Source organism: Ornithodoros turicata, chromosome 3 (assembly GCF_037126465.1).
Source record: "Ornithodoros turicata isolate Travis chromosome 3, ASM3712646v1, whole genome shotgun sequence".
In the NCBI taxonomy this organism is placed as follows: domain Eukaryota; kingdom Metazoa; phylum Arthropoda; class Arachnida; order Ixodida; family Argasidae; genus Ornithodoros; species Ornithodoros turicata.
The window spans coordinates 30922921-30941773 of NC_088203.1; positions in this window are offsets into that span (position 1 = coordinate 30922921).

Consider the following 18853-nt stretch of genomic DNA (forward strand, 5'->3'; position numbering starts at 1 on the left):
GAAAGAGGTATAACGGAGAGCTAACGTACCATATTTAGACCTCATCACCATGTGTTCATATCCAGTACCAGCAATAGATCACCAGGCTATGCCTTTCACGGATACGATGAGGCTGCTTATACCTTCTGTTTCTTTATACCTTTATGGTTTTTTATACCTTTACTTCCGCAACGTGCTGTATCACATCATCATTATTTTTTCTTCAGACGGTATCAGCTAAGTTAAACGGATATTTAACTAAGAAACATACACATCAGTACACTACTATCTAAATCCACATGGTTAGTTTATGGCTGCATAAAATCTTCATTGCTGGAATGTTGAATCTAGATGTCCTCACCCTTAGGGTTGCGTACCAGACGAAAGCTGCTCCACAGTTTGTCAAGTCGCCACAAGTATATCAGTATATGTTGCTCTGTAAATGTCTGTCTCACGATACATCGTGATACACACATGATGACTGCGCAGAGCGTCTTGCTCCTTGAATTTCTTTAGATTTCAACTCCACATTTTTTATTTTTTTTTTATATGCCGAGTAATGTGCACGAGGTTTTCGTCCTACTTCACAACCATATGCGTTTGCGTGCGTGCCAACCATGCGTTTGCGTGTGGTTGTAGTACGTGTGTGTGTGTATGTCAACCATAGGTGTGGAAGTTACTTTTATTTCGTAGTGCACTACCGTTACTCACTACTTTTTCAAAAAGTAACGCGTTACGTTATTCGTTACTGTTGCGGTAGTAGGTAACGCGTTACTAATGCCGTTACTTTTGCATTACTTCACCAGTTGTCCTTATAATATGTACAATTTTTGGTTGAGTCACATAAGTGCATTCCTCAAATCAATACAAGCAATGTTGGGCACAAACAAGGGTCATGCATGTACACAACTTATATGTACGATTTATTGCAACGCAGAAGTAGTTGATGTTCAAATTTTTCATCTGTGAGCTTCGCCCGTTGAGCTGAGAGGACGCCCAATGACCAGTGAGTTCCCCTTGTGAAGGTTGATAGAGACGGCGACCTTTTATCTTACACAGTACATATCCAAACAGCCAATCCCTTGGTACTTTGCTACTTGTTCAGAGGGTAGAGGCTATTTTTCTGCCGCTTTTGCCCCATTCGTCCGAAAAATACTAAAGGGGGTGAAAAACAGAGGTGGTAAGCAAAGGTGACATCTCAACCAGGGTAGGCCAACAACCCTTCTTTGCGTTCTTTCTGGGTTCCGACGTGACCGTATTGTCATTGTTGATGGTGAATAGAAAAAAAAAAAAAAAAGTGAATTTTCGTGGTTTCTGCAGGCACGGTCCTCGCTCAACCTTTCAAGTTTAGACGATGAAGCAATGTTCCCGAACACGCAGTAACGCATAACGCTGTTACGCGTTAGTTATTAAAAATGTAATGACGTTACGTTACTCATTACTTTTCTCCCAAATGTAATGCGTTACCACATGTCACTACTCGAATGTAACGCGTTACCGGTAACGCACTACTTTGTAACGCGTTACTCCCCACCTATGATGTCAACAATACCTATGCCTAGGTGTGATGTAACACCATGATGGTACTCGTGCAGACCTTCACAGGGGTATAGAGCTATACCCCTAAAGGTATGGTATATAGTCCTTTGTTGAGGACTATTTTTTATACCTGTAACCGAGGTATAAAATAATACCTAAGAAGGGCTAAGTTATTGAGCAGGCGATCTATACCTCTAAAGGTATCGATTTTTCTCTGAGTGTAGAAAAAACAAGTTTCAGAGCACCGCCATGCAGCGTTTTCGCTTCGCCGAATGTTATCTAATCGCCGTTATGTGCTATAATATATCTATTATAGTATAATATAATCGCCGCACTGGTTATTGGCTGACGTGACCGTATTTCACCACATCCGTTCCGTTTATTTATTTATTTTATTATCTCTTGTACAGGTAACATACTGCCGTAGATCACTCGCGCTGTTGATTGAAGTACTACAGCCTGACGTGTGTGTTTTTAAATCAGGTACGTTCGATTAGGCCTGCACTCCCCGAACCAGTTCCTGGCGGTGCAGGGACAGTTCTGAACTAGCGCAGCACTAGGTCAGCTCCAGGTCAACGATGCAACACTAGTGCCGCCGCGAAACGAATATCGAAGTGCAGCGCTAGTGCAGGCCTTCTGCTCTCCGCGAGTCTTAACACCGCTATGGATTGTAAGAACGCGTGTGACACTTCAATCACATATGCATTGCTGCTTTTTAATTTCGAACAAATGAACAGTTCAACAATTGTGCAAACAGCATTGGAACTCGTGGATTCTGACAACGGGGACGAAGACTTCGACGACCTGGTAACCGTGATAGCGTTGAATCCTCTGCGAACTGACAGGAACCGTCTACCAATGTACACCGAAACTGTAGTGAATCGTTATTTCGACTTCGAATTCAAACGTCTCTTCCGACTCTCTCGGGATACGTTCGAGAATTTACATTAACTATTATGCGCCTTGTGTCGTCTGCTGCCATTGCCGCCATTACTCTGCACTACCGTTGAACTGACACCTGCGCGGGTGCAGAGTTTCCTTACACTAGGGCTACACTTGGCGTGCACTGGTTTGGGACGAACGAGACGGCGCAGGGGAAGTTCGGCTGCACTGGCGAAACGAACGGTCGAGTGCAGCACCACCGGAACCGGTTCATGCAGTACAGGCCTAATCGAACGTACTTATCGTGTTAAGGATCACCTTGACAAGGAAATCTGACGCGATTTTACATAAAATTACATTTGTCGCAGAGCGGTAGCACAGCGGACCCAACTGGCGTAGAAGGGAAATTGCGACATTGCCTGGTTACGCGAGGCGAAGCGAAACCGGCGCAAATTGTTGGTGGTACTCTGGACCGTTTTATAGAGCACTACAAAATTCGAGCTACCAGTGCCAGCTGCCGAACTGCTTTGGCGTAGCCTTAGAGAGTGTTACTGGACCGCTGATAGCTGTCGTACACATGGGCGTTCCCCGGATTTTCTTTCAGTGCGGAGCTAGAGTCAGTAAATAGGGAGCAGAGTAGAGACAGGGGGAATGAACGTGTAGTATATTTCTATTGTCGGGAAAAACTCACGTGACCTCTGACGTCGGGCCAATCGTTGGGCCTCGGTAGAGTAGGTTTTTGCTTTGTTTTATTTTGTCTCCCTGGGTGACCGGTGACTTAAAGCGACGCTGCCGACGGGTTCTTTTTCCCTTTCCCCTCTGTTCTCTCCCCCGCTTTGGCGGTTCTGGATTTTCGTTCGCATCCAGTGAAATAAATAAAACGCGGAAGCGTTGGCTCTTTCTGTTGCACAAGGTGCTTTATTTTTCGGGATTGGTATTTCCAAATCACACATATGCAGTCTTCTGTATCTGCGCCAAACACAAACTTCACATGAACATTGTTTCTGAAGTTCGAGTAATATGCCAAAGCAACTTCGTATTCACTGTTAGCTGATATGTCTCACGTGGAAGATTTCACAGTAGATCAGTAAATTCACTGCACAGGCACACACATTCACAAATCTAGCATGACAGAAAACATGTCCATATCCCTTTGCTGCTTGTGTAGTGTCACATGTCAAGGCTGACCCGTCACAAAGGAACCTGTGCAGCTGCTAAGCCGAAAGATGATGTTCCAACCACTCAGGGTGGCATATCCATTCTATTGCGTCCATGCAGATGCTTTTCTGAAGCAGATATTAGTTGAGCAGTACCTAGTTGATACCTGAGCAAGAAAGACCAGAACGAGGATCAGAAAACGTGAAAACTAAAAATTCTACCGGCCGAAATGTTGCGTATACGCCACAGTTGCGGTGCTATGTTATGCTACGCTATAGCATAGCGGCAGAATGGAATAGGAACTGACTTACCTGCCATCGAGTGGAAAAACACAGTATTGATCCTTCTTGAATCGTTGTCGCGCCAAGCAAGCGAAGCAGACCTGCCTTCCACTTATGTATCACTGAATTTACTTGCAGAAGTATCCAAGAGGATTCGAGTTTTGCAGAGTCGGTATCGACGGGCACTAAAAACCATCCAAAGCGGTACCACCAAAGATGCTGTCGGGCACAGCTCGTCTTAGTCGAAGCCGCTTGACAAAGTTCCCGAAGATAACCCTTCCCTATTGTAATACTCTGGGGACGGCTTCCCGCGGAACGACGGCATGCGGAAGCCGGTTAGCCTTGGGACACGGTTTTCTGGGGATGAAAGCTCTACCGCCGAACGCAACCTTGGAGCGTCGTTCTTGTTGGGACAACACCGACTGTGGCGGCGGCGCTACCAAATGTACCCATTGAACGCTGGGCAAATTATTCTACAATTAAAGGAACCTTGACGAGTTCTAGGAATAACGTCGGGGCCCTAACGATGTTTTGGAATGAAACACAGATGTGTTGCTCCGGCCTATCATCCACCTAGGAAAAAGTGTTTGGTAACTCTTATTGGTAGGCTTAATTACTGTGCAGCTAATAAGAACTGGGGGAAAGGGTTTTGAATGCACCATTGGTTGGAGAACGTTAGGGATGTGTCCCGCAAATTTTGTCCTTAAAAACCCCAGCACGAGGGGATTAAAGATGTCTCTGGCACGGGCTTGAAGTGGAACCTTCCGGTCCACCAGTTTCCTGCAATAAATGTATATACTCATTCACACGGCGGTTGTCTGAGCGTCTTCCTCGCAAGGTGTCCGGCGCAGAAAGGATCCGGCGGTGCTCAACAGGCCGGATGTATCTACTTGACATCGAGTCTTTTCATCAACGGAACATCATAACCCAACTGGCGCAGTCGACAGGATGCGACCGGACTTACTGCGAGGGAAGACAGGGAGCCAAAGACGAGGTGATTGACTACGTCTCCGTAGGATTGCAAGACAGGCGACGTTGGCGCTGTCCTTGAACAGCTAAAAAGGGCGTCGAACAAAGGTCTTGGATCTGCGGGATCAACGGGCTCATCGGCAACGATCGTCAAAAGGCTCCAAGGGGACGCTGACACTGGAGGATCTCAGAGAAAAGGGACCGTTTCTGAACGTGGCGACGTAACTGCAGCATCGCTGGAAGGCTTTCATCGACCCAATACACAGGTGGGTGTCTCTGATTCGCTACGTACTCTACAGGCGTTATGACCGGAGGGTATAATTTGCGAAGTGATAGAGGTAGCACAGAGAGAATGGATGAACAGCAAAGAGAGGCTCAGTTGGTAGTTGTTACGGAGACGAGTTCGAGTGAGACAGGCTCAGTGGCGTCAGGAAATGATGAGATCAGGCTGATGGAGCTCAGGTTGAGAGTAGCCGAAGTAGAAATGGAGCGACAACGGCTCGTTTTAGAGACGCAACGGTTAGCAAGAGAAGGAGCCAATGCACGTCAGGACAACATAGTTCTCTGTGGAGAGGAGGATAAAATGCTCAAATTTGCAAATTTAATGAAGGGTGTGCTTTCGCCAATGCCAGGCCAAGAGTCGCTGGTGCCCATCTGGTTTGAGGAGGTCGAGGCCACTTTGGAAGCGTACAATGTTCCCAAAGAGTGGAGAGCGGGGTTGGTGTTACCACTTTTAAATGACAGAGCAAGGGCATTACTTGTTAGATTGTCGTCAGTGGAGAGAACACAGTACGATGCTCTGAAAACCAAAATCCTTGAGGGCCTACGATTATCCACGGCCGAATACCGACGATTGTTTCTACATTCAAGGCGCAGTGGCAAGGAATCCTGGGACCAATTTGCAGTACGGATCGAAAACTATTTTAGCTACTACATACGCAGCTGTAACGTAAAGACTCTGGAAGAGTTACAGCAACTGATGGTTGCAGACAGGCTAAGAGAGTGTTTGACACCTGAGGCTCGTGCTCATGTAGTCCTAAACGGAGGAGAAGGTCTAATAAGTCCTAGTGAGCTCGCTAATACCACAGTTGAATAAACTACAACTAGTTCAGCTTAGGAATAACCAATCTACTTTTCCGGCATTCGTAGATTCAGGAACTGAAATCTCGGTTATTAGGAGGTCACTGTTAAGTGACTATGACCCTTCTGGCTCGATCATCAAGTTAGTGGGTGCCTTTGGAGGAGAAACGAGAGCAGAACTAGCCTATGTACCGTTAAGTCTGAAGGGTAACGGTACTTACATGTCGATTGAACGCACAGAACCTGTCTTTCTGTGCGCACTTGTTGATACCCTAGCCGAAGGCACCGCCGCGCTTATAACTCCGGATGTGTACCAGCAGTTGAAAGATACGTCTGCGCCTCCGAGTAGCTGTAGTAGTGAGGGCATTTCAGGGGATGTAATGAAACCAACAGGTGAAGCGGTGGTAGGATTAGGAGGAGAATCACAAATACAATGCCAGGAGGACACCATGAGTGACGAGGAAGGAAACGGAGCGGCAGTAATTCATAATCTGCGAATAGTAGAGGGCGAGGAGACCGTGACACATGGAAATCGAATGCAATTCATAGGAAAACAAAAACACGATCCGACATTGGACGAAGCTTGGCAGCAAGCGCGGGAAAGAACCCACGGGATGATAGTTAGAGATGAGTTGCTTTACCATCGTGACGTCATAAATGGGCAAACGTGTACACAGCTAGTACTTCCAAAGGAAAAACGTAACGAAGTTATGCAGCTGGCACACGATAGTCCGTGGGCTGGCCATTTATCAGGGAAGAAGACATTGCAAAGGATTAAGGGTTCGTTTTACTGGCCCGGGATAGGTCGCGATGTAACACGGTACTGTCAGGGCTGTCACGGTTGTCAAGTAAAGTCACCAGCACGGTGGTCGGATAAGGTCCCAATAGCGCCCATTAGCAGGCCCAGTGTGCCATTCCAGGTGGTTAATATGGATTGCATTGGACCCATCGAACCGCCATCGTCTATAGAGTGCATAAATACGCACTGTGTGTAGTTGATTTGTGCACCCGATGGCCCGAAGTGGTGTGCCTAAAAACACTAACAACTAAAGCAACATGTAATGCTTTGCTTGAGATATTCTCACGCCTAGGCGTACCCGAAACGATATGTTGTGATAATGGAAGTAACTTCACAGCTAATCTCATGAAGGAGTTTTTGGAGCGAATGGGTGTTACTCCGCGATTTTCCACGCCAGATCACCCACAAAGCAACGGCTTGGTGGAAAGATGGAACGGGACATTTAAGTCCATGTTATTTCATGTAGTGGAGGAATTCGGACGAGATTGGGATAAGCATGTGCCCTTTCTGTTATGGGCGTATCGGGAAGTCCGGAATGCAACTACCGGGGAATCTCCGTTTGAGATGATGTATGGCAGAAGTCCAACGGGGCCTTTATCTATACTGCAAAAGACCTGGACTGAGGATTGGACCGTCCCGGATGCGCTGAACAGGCCTGCGGGCGAGTATCTGGCAGAGCTTAGACAAAAGATGGCAACGGTAGAGGAGCGGGCTCGTGGGGTATGCGATGAAAGACAGGAGCAGTACGGGAGACACTATAATCTGCGGACCAGAGATAAGGACTTCACCGAAGGGGATCAGGTACTGTGGTTCAACGATGAGGTCACGGGCAAATTGAAGCCAAAATGGACGGGACCCGCTACCGTAGTAAGGCGCGTACGCCCTTATACTTACGTGATTGAACTAGATGGCGGCAATCCTAAGACGGTACATGCCAATAAACTAAGGCCATACTACTCAAGAGTAAACACAGTCGGTGTAATATTTGAAGACGACGATGATTTTGGAGAGGTGGAATGGATCCCAAGAAGCGGTTATTAAACTTGAGCATTTGTCCCTGCAACAGCGAGAGGAGCTCACGCAAATCATTGCTAAATATAGAGGAGTATTTGGGGACGTACCTGGACAATGTAACGTAGGATACCACTCCATCAGGCTTAAAGACGGCGCGACGCCACAGAGAACGTACCCGTACAAAATACCTGTAGCACTGCGCAGGGAAGTGGAGAAGCAGATAGCGGAACTTTTGGAATGGGGTTTGATTTATCCAGTAGAGAGCAAATTTGCACATCCTGTGGTCTGTGTGGCTAAAAGGGATGGCGGAATGCGTCTCTGCGTGGATTACCGGAAGTTAAACGCGATTACAGAACCCGATGCATTCCCTATGGGTCATGCTAGTGACATTCTGTTTCAAGTGGCGAGGGCGAAATATGTCACTGTAGTCGATATGCTAAGAGGCTATTGGCAGATTCCCCTCGAGCAGAATGCGCGAGAGTGCACAGCGTTCGTCACGCATCAGGGACAGTACGCATGGCGTGTGATGCCCTACGGGTTACGGAATTCCGCCTCCACATTTCAAAGAGTGATCAATGAAATCTTGTATCCTCACCGTGAATACGCATGTGCCTACATCGATGATGTGGCAGTATTTTCGGAAACCTGGGATGATCACATTCGACACCTGGACAAGGTACTCGACGCAATCGCAAAGTCTGGGCTGGTTATCAATATGAACAAGTGTAAATTTGCACAGAAGCAAGTACACTATTTGGGACATGTTGTAGGATCAGGTACCCATGCACCCGACCCAGATCGTATCAAAGCGGTAAATGATATACCCAGACCAGAAAACAAAAGAGACCTCCGAAGTTTCTTGGGCCTCTGTAATTATTATCGTGAATATGTGGCGAACTTCGCTGAGGTAGTGCTACCCTTGACTCAGTTAACTGGTAAATGTATACCACAAAAACTACCGTGGAATGCTGAAGCAGAAAGGGCCTTCTGTGAAATCAAAAGGTGCCTAGTTCGCGCGTCCTTACTATACGCACCGGATCCAAAGAAGGGATACATCCTTGCCACCGATGCTTCTGAATACGCAATCGGCGCGTGCTTAGCGCAATTGGGGGATGACGGGAAAGAACACCCGATAGCATTCCTGAGCAAAAAGTTGTCACCAACCCAGACTCGCTGGGCAACTATTGAACGCGAGGCCTTCGCAATAATTTGGGCGCTACAGCGACTGGAAACATGGCTTTTCGGGACAGCTATCACGGTGATTACGGATCATGACCCACTAAAGTATCTCACGCTAACTACTCCACATAGTGCTCGGTTGACTCGATGGGCATTGGCTCTGCAAAAATTCAATATCACTATTGTACATAAGAAAGGTGCATTAAATGCAAATGCTGATGCTCTATCTAGATTAATGACTGCCAATGAGGCCTCTCTTTATGACATTGTGTAGGCTAGGGTGCCATTTGAATCTACGTTCCTGGTCATAATGCTTGAGGGGACGTTAGGGCAGAGACATCCGCGGTGGGTGTTTGTGATATGGACAAGAACTGACACATGACTGTCTGTGACAAAATAGTGAAACAACTGTGAATTGTGCTTGACTGTGCCTGTTCTTGTTGTAGTGCTGCATACCACATTAGGGGTATGCATCACACTTGGTGTGGGGGTGTCGGGCACAGCTCGTCTTAGTCGAAGCCGCTTGACAAAGTTCCCGAAGATAACCCTTCCCTATTGTAATACTCTGGGGACGGCTTCCCGCGGAACGACGGCATGCGGAAGCCGGTTAGCCTTGGGACACGGTTTTCTGGGGATGAAAGCTCTACCGCCGAACGCAACCTTGGAGCGTCGTCGTTCTTGTTGGGACAACACCGACTGTGGCGGCGGCGCTACCAAATGTACCCATTGAACGCTGGGCAAATTATTCTACAATTAAAGGAACCTTGACGAGTTCTAGGAATAACGTCGGGGCCCTAACGATGTTTTGGAATGAAACACAGATGTGTTGCTCCGGCCTATCATCCACCTAGGAAAGAGTGTTTGGTAACTCTTATTGGTAGGCTTAATTACTGTGCAGCTAATAAGAACTGGGGGAAAGGGTTTTGAATGCACCATTGGTTGGAGAACGTTAGGGATGTGTCCCGCAAATTTTGTCCTTAAAAACCCCAGCACGAGGGGATTAAAGATGTCTCTGGCACGGGCTCGAAGTGGAACCTTCCGGTCCACCAGTTTCCTGCAATAAATGTATATACTCATTCACACGGCGGTTGTCTGAGCGTCTTCCTCGCAAGGTGTCCGGCGCAGAAAGGATCCGGCGGTGCTCAACAGGCCGGATGTATCTACTTGACATCGAGTCCTTTCATCAACGGAACATCATAACCCAACTGATGCTTTGCGTGCGTCCTCGATGCACCATATTTCGAAACTTTACGGCGAGCTTCTCCGGCACCCCAGACACGGCGGTGCCGGCTTACGCGCGCCACGAAAAGGTTAAAATTTCAAACCGACAAATTAGCGCTCGCATACCAGGGGAGCGGCCGCAGGAGCCAATGGGATGCTCTCGGTAGAGAACTCGCGCTTCGACGTAAAAATTTTGACGTTTCATGACGTTTCATGACGCGAAAGGCTCGCAGCGCCTCACTTTAGTCCGCAAGTGAACTCGCGAGTTTCATCCCCTTGGTAGAGACACTGAGCCACGCCGGACCGCGAGACCGCCATATTGGGTCCGGTGCGACTGCGTCGCCTAGCAAGGGACACCACTCTCCCCCTTCTCCGCCAGAGAACAGCGCGCAGTCGAGCCAGCTCGCAACCGAGAACCAGAAGATCCAGATAATCCAGAAGATGTGGATTCGATCCCTACAGCTGGCTAACCTTTTCAGTGACTTTCGTCTTTCATCGAGGAAACCGGTTTTGGATGAAGGGGACTCAACATGGATGGCGCGTTCTTGGAAGGAAAAACCACGTGACACAGTCTGTCCAATCGCGGACACCGAACGACGGCTCCGGCGCGGAAAAGGAATGCGATTCTCTGTACCTCTATTTACGTGGGGTGTTCAAGTCAAACCGGGACTTTTCATTTTTCGCAAAAGTAGAATGACTTATAGGCGAGAAATTAGTTTTATTTTTCAACGTAATCTCCAGCTGCACTAATGCACTTGTCCCAGCGTTTCACGAGGGCTTGGATGCCAGTATAGCGTAGAAATCCTTACCGGCGCGTAGCAGCCATGATCGGACCGCATTCTTGACCTCGTCGTCGCAGCTGAAATGGCGGCCCCCCAAGGAACGCCTTCAGTGGCCTAAAGAGATGGGAGTCGCAGGGGGCGAGGTTTGGACTGAAGGGGGATGTGGCAGCAACTCCCAGCCTAGTTCCTGTAAGGTGCGAGATGCGCGGTATTCGGGCGTGCATTGTCCTGTAGGAGGAGGACTCCTTTGGTGACGAGGCCCGGCTTTCCGAAACTGGAGGTGTTCATGAATGATAGTGTTCAACGTTCCCAAACAAAGGTTCGTCTTTCGAGCCAGTTCGAGACATGTTAACCGTCGGTCCTTGAGGATTAGGCGCTCCACAAGTTGGATGTTCTCAGGAACTCTGACACTGGGCTCTGAGCCGCCCCGGTCGGGATCGTCCTGCACTGATGTACGCCCGTCTCGGAACCGTTTGCACCACTCAAACGCTTTGCTGCGGCTAAGTGTATCGTGGCCATACTGAGCCTGAAGTCGTCTGTGAATTTGAGATGACTTTACGCCTTCATTCACGAGAAACTTCATGACAATTCGCTGTTCGATGTGTGCGCTCACCTCGTTGTCGGCCATCTTGTCCAGCACGTGTCTTCTGTTTTGCACAAACTTTGGACCACCACGTAGTAAACGCGGAGGCCTGTCCCGTGTGAAAATGACGAAAAAGAAGTAGCGCGAGCCATTTGTAGACTCAGGAGATAGAAAGTCCCGGTTTGACTTGAACGCCCCTCGTATATGACTCTAGGGCAAACTGCTTCTGGGGAGACACAAAGCCTGGCGACCCTCAGCTCTTTTGCTCGATACGGACACTGCGGACTATGCGGGTTTTCAGAGGAGATATGGTAGTCGCCGAAAAAGCCAGATAGTGCCGGGACTTCAACCACGTACCTCTCGATCGCCGGCCGAGTGCGCCAACCAATTACGCCACTCTGGCATCTGTTTTGCGCTGCCTTACCAAGATGATGGAAATGAAGTAACGGTTATTTCCAGAACCGTTCGGGACCGGGTGTTAAAGGAACTGTAAAAGGAACTACTAAAGAAACTATAAAGTGAAATATAACCACAATGTTTCATGCTACCATCATGTAGAGCTTGGTTGTGTGATCACACACACACAAGTTATCACCTCTCATTTCTTCGTGCTTGTCGCACAAATTAATTAGGAACACTTTTAGAAACTGAAAGGTGACGATCCTCATCGTTCGCAAAGAACAAAGTTGAAGTCGATCCCGGATTGGCGGACAGACATCCCGTGTTAATGAAGTAAAACGTAACGCATTTGAGAGAGGCTACTAATTACCAATTTACTAATTTATCGACTTACTAATTACGTCCGAGTCCCGTGCATGCGAGAAGATCAGTGCCATCCGTTGGCCTTTCTCTCTCTCTCCGCCTCTGTGTCGTCTGCTCGCTGTAATTGCTTGTGTTCTTAATGAATGGCGCGCGCGTTGCCTCAGGGTTTGGGCACTTCTGGAGTCCGCTAGCTTGCTTTCCATAGCAATCTTTGAAATTCGACTGCTGAAAAAATGCTCAATAGCAGAACTATTACGTATATCAAGTGTCCAAGTTACAACCCTCCAGAAAGCCATGCGATTTCTGGAGGATTGCCATTCACTTTACAGTTGCTTTAAAAGGACAGTCGCATCTGAGAACCCATCTATATGAAACGGATAGCACTATCGATATCAGTACCCATCGGGCGACAATCTACCTGGCTAATTTTTTTCACGCAAAAAGTGCTTAGATATGAAATAAATGAAATTTAAAGATCCGCGGTGCTTCCGCGGTCGCAGGAGCTCCTCCGGCGTGGCGTGAGAGGGTAGGGTGAGTAGAGGGAGAGAGGTGCTCAGGAGGAGAGGCGCCGTCCGTACTAGAGTCACTAAATAAGCTACGCTTCAAAAGTGTTGACACTGAGTTCCAAGAGCGAGCATGCGCCAACTTCTTTCGGCGCCACGCTACCCACGCGCACGCGCACTTTAACGCACGATGTCATCTATCGTGCGCGGTTGAGTTATTCCTTTCGTTTACAAGCAGCAGTAGACGGCTCACCTTGACATCCTCGGGACGCTCTAGGCGGACAATACATGGATTATCACATAACAGTCATACCAAGCGGATGAAACTCGCAACTTCCTTTGCGGACTAAAGTGAGGCGCTGCGAGCTTTTCGCGTCATCAAATGTCAACGTCAATTTTTTTACGTCGAAGAGCGAGTTCTCTGCCATCACCAGCCCATTGGCTCCTGCGGCCGCTCCCCCGGTATGCGAGCGCTCATTGGTCGGTTTGAAATTATAAACTTTCCGTGGAGCGCGTAAGCGATGGCGCCGTGTCGGCGGTGCCGGAGGGCGGCTCGCAGTAAAGTTTCGAAATATGGTGGGTGCAGCAGGAACGCACGCTAAGCATCTGTCCCGGTAGTAGTAGTGTTACATGTCGTATGGTCGGCGATGAGAGTTCGCAACGTAGCCACATGGCCCTGGCCCGAGTTTACTCGCGCATCGGCGGCGCGTGTGCGGAGGGTTGTCCGTGCGCTTACCGGCGGGGGATGCGCTGCGCGTGCGCTTATCGTTGCGTATTTTTCAACCCTGGGCCGACTTCTTTCACCATTTTTCCGCCTGGGCCAGCTTCGCTCACAATTTTTTTACGCTACAACAGGTGTGCGGTGGGCGGTTTACATGCAAGTATAAACGTGCAAAGGATAGCCGTACACAAAAGTGCAAGTGAAAATATATTTATTAAAGTCAATAGCGTCAGGAATTATGTTGTGACTCTCTGTGGAGGAGAAAAACCCAGTCAAAAAACCTGAAGCAGGAGAAACACAATGCACGTATCAAAGATTATACTTATTACGGGTACGATACAATATATTGAATAGGTATCACAGATCAAACACAATATTTTTTATTAACGGTAATCATACACACAAGTTTTCAATGAATCGGAATTAATATGGAATAGCACATTTCATCAAAGAAGATATTCTTAATCAATATGATTACAATCAAATTTACGAGTTTAGTTGTAAAATGTCTGAGACGCGAGCACCATCATTGCAACAGTGGTGTTTTAATTACAAGTTCTGATAGACGTAAGTAATTTTGAACACAATATGGAAGCTAAGTTTAATATTCCAACATGACGCAAATGTAATTAATCAGTTTCTTATGAAGTGAATAGTGCAGACATAAGGAAATAATTCGAATCAACACGATCAACAGATAGCATTAATATAGAACCAAATCGATATATCCTCCGCGCCCCCAATGCTCAAGAAAGCAAAACCTCTAGAAAAGAAGTTTATATCCTACATACACACACATAAGGGAATGCATACATTTCTTTATCAGCGAAATTTAAGAGGGTCGAGCTACACCTCTGGCTGGTTTTGGCTGGAATGGCCCAGAACCAAACCGACATATCCTCCAACATGTAGGCAAATAATAGCTGAACCATACCGTATCAAAACGAGAAACGGACACCACATTTAATCAAAGAAGATATTCCTAATCAATATGATTACAACCAAAATTACAAGTTGTATTATAAAAAGTCTTACACGTGACCACAACCATTGCAATAGTGGGATTTTAATGACAAGTGCCGATAGATGTATGTAATTAATTGTGAACAGCAGGGACCCTGGAAGACCATGGGACACGAACGACAAGAACAGCACGAACACAAGAGGAAATAAAATCTATAACAAAGGACGCTATATTTAATCAAAGAAGATATTCTTAATCAATACGATTGCAATCAAAATTACAAGTTTTATTAAAACAAGTCTGGGTCACGATCACTATTATCGCAACACTAATAATTTCCTCATTATTATTTTTCTTATTAAGTATTTTAAGTAATTCCAAGCACAATATGGAAGCTAAGTTTAATATTCCCACATGACACAATTATTCAATTTCTTATTAAAGGGACAGTCGCATTCTCCGAGGTCAATTTCGAAACTAATGCGAATTCTAATTCCTTGCCGACCACTGAAGCGGGCCCGAAAATACCATTTCAATCCGCGGCGTGCTTTCTGCTTTCCGCGCAATCCGATGAAAAGGAAATCGGAATCCTTGCGCCCTCGCTCTCTAAAAGTGGGAGCAAACGTCACACGGATAAGGCCAATCAGCGCGCGCTTTGGGTAAATGCGAGCCGCGCGCCTGTTTGGCAATCGCGAAGCGAAGGGAGCAAACATGGAGTCGGAAAACGAGAGTGATGTTTCTCCGTCTGGGGGAGATTCTGACGAATATGTTAGCGGTAGCGGCGACGAGTTAATGCTGGATTATGACCCATACTCTACGGACCCAATGCCTCTGGAACCCGCTGACCATCCACGAGATGTGGCTGCGGCTAACCCGCAGGATGACATTTTTAGGTGACGTATCTCTTTGCATGGTTGCCGTCGGATGTGCGAAACAGCTTAGAATGTTGAAATCGGCAGGTGTCTGTGTGGAACCTGCGACCCACAGGAGCCCGACGGGCGCCTGTGTTGCCATTCTGTAGCCAGGTGGGTAGAAATGTGCAACAGTGCCGCCGTGCAGTGCATAACACAACACCCATTACTCAGGGACATCTGCCTCTGTAGAGAGCTTCCAGTGGGTGTACGCGCGACTCAACATTTTAGGCGACTCAATCCTCAGGACCACAGGTAAGCCTGCTGCAGTGCTCTCCCGTTTGCGATATGATTACGACCGTAATGAATTTTTAGGTTTAAATGACCCCCTCCCCCACCCAATCAAGATTCGGAAGGGTAAACTCGGGTGCTAGTCGGGTGTTGTTGGTTATGCAAATTGTCGCACCTAAAGTGGACAAGGGCTGTATACAAAAGGGCGACTATTCTCAGCAGCTTTTTGGCCTACAAGAGTTTGTCCCTCAAAAATCATAAGCGTGGACGACAGCCGTGGAACGATCCAGAGAATGCTGGTCCAACAATTCCATTAGGAAAAGTGAAGCAACACAGCCGCCTCAGCTAGTCTCGACATGCTCTCAATTATGCCAGTTAGCCATGGCCTGATTGGCAATACAAAACCCTGATTGATTGACAGATATGCAGTGGGAATTTTGAACTCTGAAGGAAAGTCTTACAAGTCTGAAAACAGAAGCATTTGAGGTGCCAATGAAGGGGGGAAGCATGTTACTGAAGAATGTAAGAGTAACATATTTTGGGAGAAATTGGATTTGCCGAAATTGGAGGGAAGCTGGTTTGGGAGGGAGTTAGCAGTTCGAATCCGGCTCATCCTGGAAGAGGTGGACATTTTTCTGTTGTACTATGTTGCACACCTGCCAACCTTCCACATTCAAAATGCGGGAGACCCTGGAACTAAGGAAGGAATGCACAGGCTTTGAACTCCAAGGTTGGGATAGTGTCTGTTCTTCTGTTCTGGCCGTGTCTGTCTTCCCAACGCTGCGGGAGATTTGGCAGGTATGCAAATGCCCACAAGATATGATGCTAAACAAAAAGAAATGTCATGTGGAGTTGTCTCTTCCAGCTGCCTGAGGTTCACGGCATACTCGTCATTCACAAGGTGGGTCTGGGGATACTTTGGTCCAAGGAACAGACGACAGGTTCCTGGATGCGTTGTCCGAGCAATCAGGAGAAAGTTCCCGTCTACGTCTTATCAAGGCTATCAGCGTTAGGCCCATCGAAACAAGGGTGTCTTGACAAGAGAGACAAGATGGTGCATACTGATGGCCGGAACGGAAGACATGTAGCGGCAAGACAAAAATTTTGCTGCCATAGGCACATTTCGTGTAAATGACCAAGGGCTCATTTACACGAAGTGTGCCTATATGGCAGCAAAATTTTCGTCTTGCAGCAATTTTCGTCTTTTCGTCATTGCAGTGTGGAGATGTTTTGTCTTGTCAGTTTGTATCTCCAGTTGCATTCAACAGACTGGCTACCCGTCTGTACAGCAAAAGCTACTACACATGGCGGTATTAGCTCTGGCATCAAATCCAACTTAGTGCCGAGGTGGGAATATTTTGAATCCTGTACATATTGTCAATGCGGTGTAGTGACGGGAATAAAGAATGACCTTATAATTGTATCGATTTATTGTACAGTGGAGTATGACGGAGTGGGAATAACAAAATAGCTTAGGTTTATTTGCCTCCCATTATGTATGGGAGGCAAATAAACCTAAGCAATTTTATTATGTTGTGCTGTGGTTCTAAATTAATGTGGTGTGAAGTCTGGGTGGTTACAGGTATGCCGCCACAGGGATGTTAGGAGGGTTCATGTTGGCAGATCCATATCTGGTGTACTAATACGCTATGCAAGTCTGTGTCCATCGTTTTCCTCTTCCTGGAATCAGGGGATAACAACCCCCTTGTGAGATGCGCCGTGAAGTAGGAAGTGGGTCCCCAGCACTTGCTTCAGCCATGACCTCCGCATCTGAAATATGGCCTTGAGTGTTAACACTCAAAAGAATACGTTCAGGGCCTAGCGGGTACAATAACAAACAAAAAAATGACTATGCAAATAAATCGTCCCCTTTGCGGTCCCTGTTTCACTGGCACAGTTATTTTCCTGTAGACATTACGTTATAAACGCTGGCAGCACACAAGATTCCTTTCACAGAACTCGACAATTTTCAGGGCTCGTACATATCCATTATTTTGTGGGACGTGCAAAAAGAACTGCAAAATTTTCGTGGCTTGACAAAACATACCAAATGCAGTTGATTCCGTTGACGTGTTTGCTGCCGCCTGAAATAGAGCCAGAAATTAGCAACAAGGCTGCAGTAGAATACTGATGCAATGTGAAGTGTCTCGGACGTAGCCAAACACAGATTGCGATGTTTTCACATCCCTGAATGCTGCCATCAGGCTTACACTATGAACTGTAGAAACATCCACTAGCTGCAATAACATTAGAATAACGCTGTCATGTGGGAGTGTTACGTTACTCCTGCATAATACAGGCGACAATTAGCACAGCAACAACACATCGATCTTTTTTCTCGAGAGTACGCGTACTATTGCGTCACGATACTGCAATCAGTAATAATTTGTGTACATTAGTAGCCGGTGTGACTGTGACTTTACAATCGGCGGCGAGGCCAGGTGTTCGCGATGATGTTTACTGCGACAACTGATATTTTTCATTGCAGCGTAGCTGTGACCACGCAGGATTTTCACTTACCTCCGTTACTGGTTCCTGCCCTTGTTCCTGATCGAATATGGTAGGCACGGCGTCAATCTTCAGCCGCTTCTGTTTCTGCCGTAGCCCGAGCCGAACTTGAAATACATCTTCATCAAAATAGGCGTCGTCGGCGAAATGACAGGAACAGACGCGTGAAACATTCAATCCTTGGGCCACACCACAGTATAGTGGCTGGCGATCGCTGCCTCCCACTTTCGTTTCGTCTCGCCATTGCGAGGTCGGTGAAATGTAAGCTCGGGATTCGCGTTATAAGTCTTTGTGCACCCGGGCACGTAGCACCGGTTTCCTGGCTGTGACATCGCACGTCAACGGCGTGAAATCCAAAGGCACACGCTGTGGTTCAAAATACTTCAAAGCAAACGCGACAAGACAACAATAAAAAGGGACAGACGCACGCTCAAACACACACCGAACTCCGGCGGGAAGGAGCGCCTCCTGATGGTTGGTTTATCCCGGTGACGTCATCCAGTGTCGGCGCCTTGCGGGGATTGCCGTGCGCGCCGGAAGCGCGAACATTTAAAAATCGTTTCTGAGTCAACCAAGTGGATATGTGCGGAGAAAATTTGCCGGCGTACATTATGGAGGACAGGGAACATGACCATAACAGTTCCGGAACACGCTTCCGGATGCGGCTATCCCTTTAAGTGAATAGCGGTGACGTAAGGAAATAATGAGAAACAATACGATCAACAGATAGCATTAGTAGAGAGCCGAACCCGCGCATCATTCAACACGTAAACAACAGATACAGGCA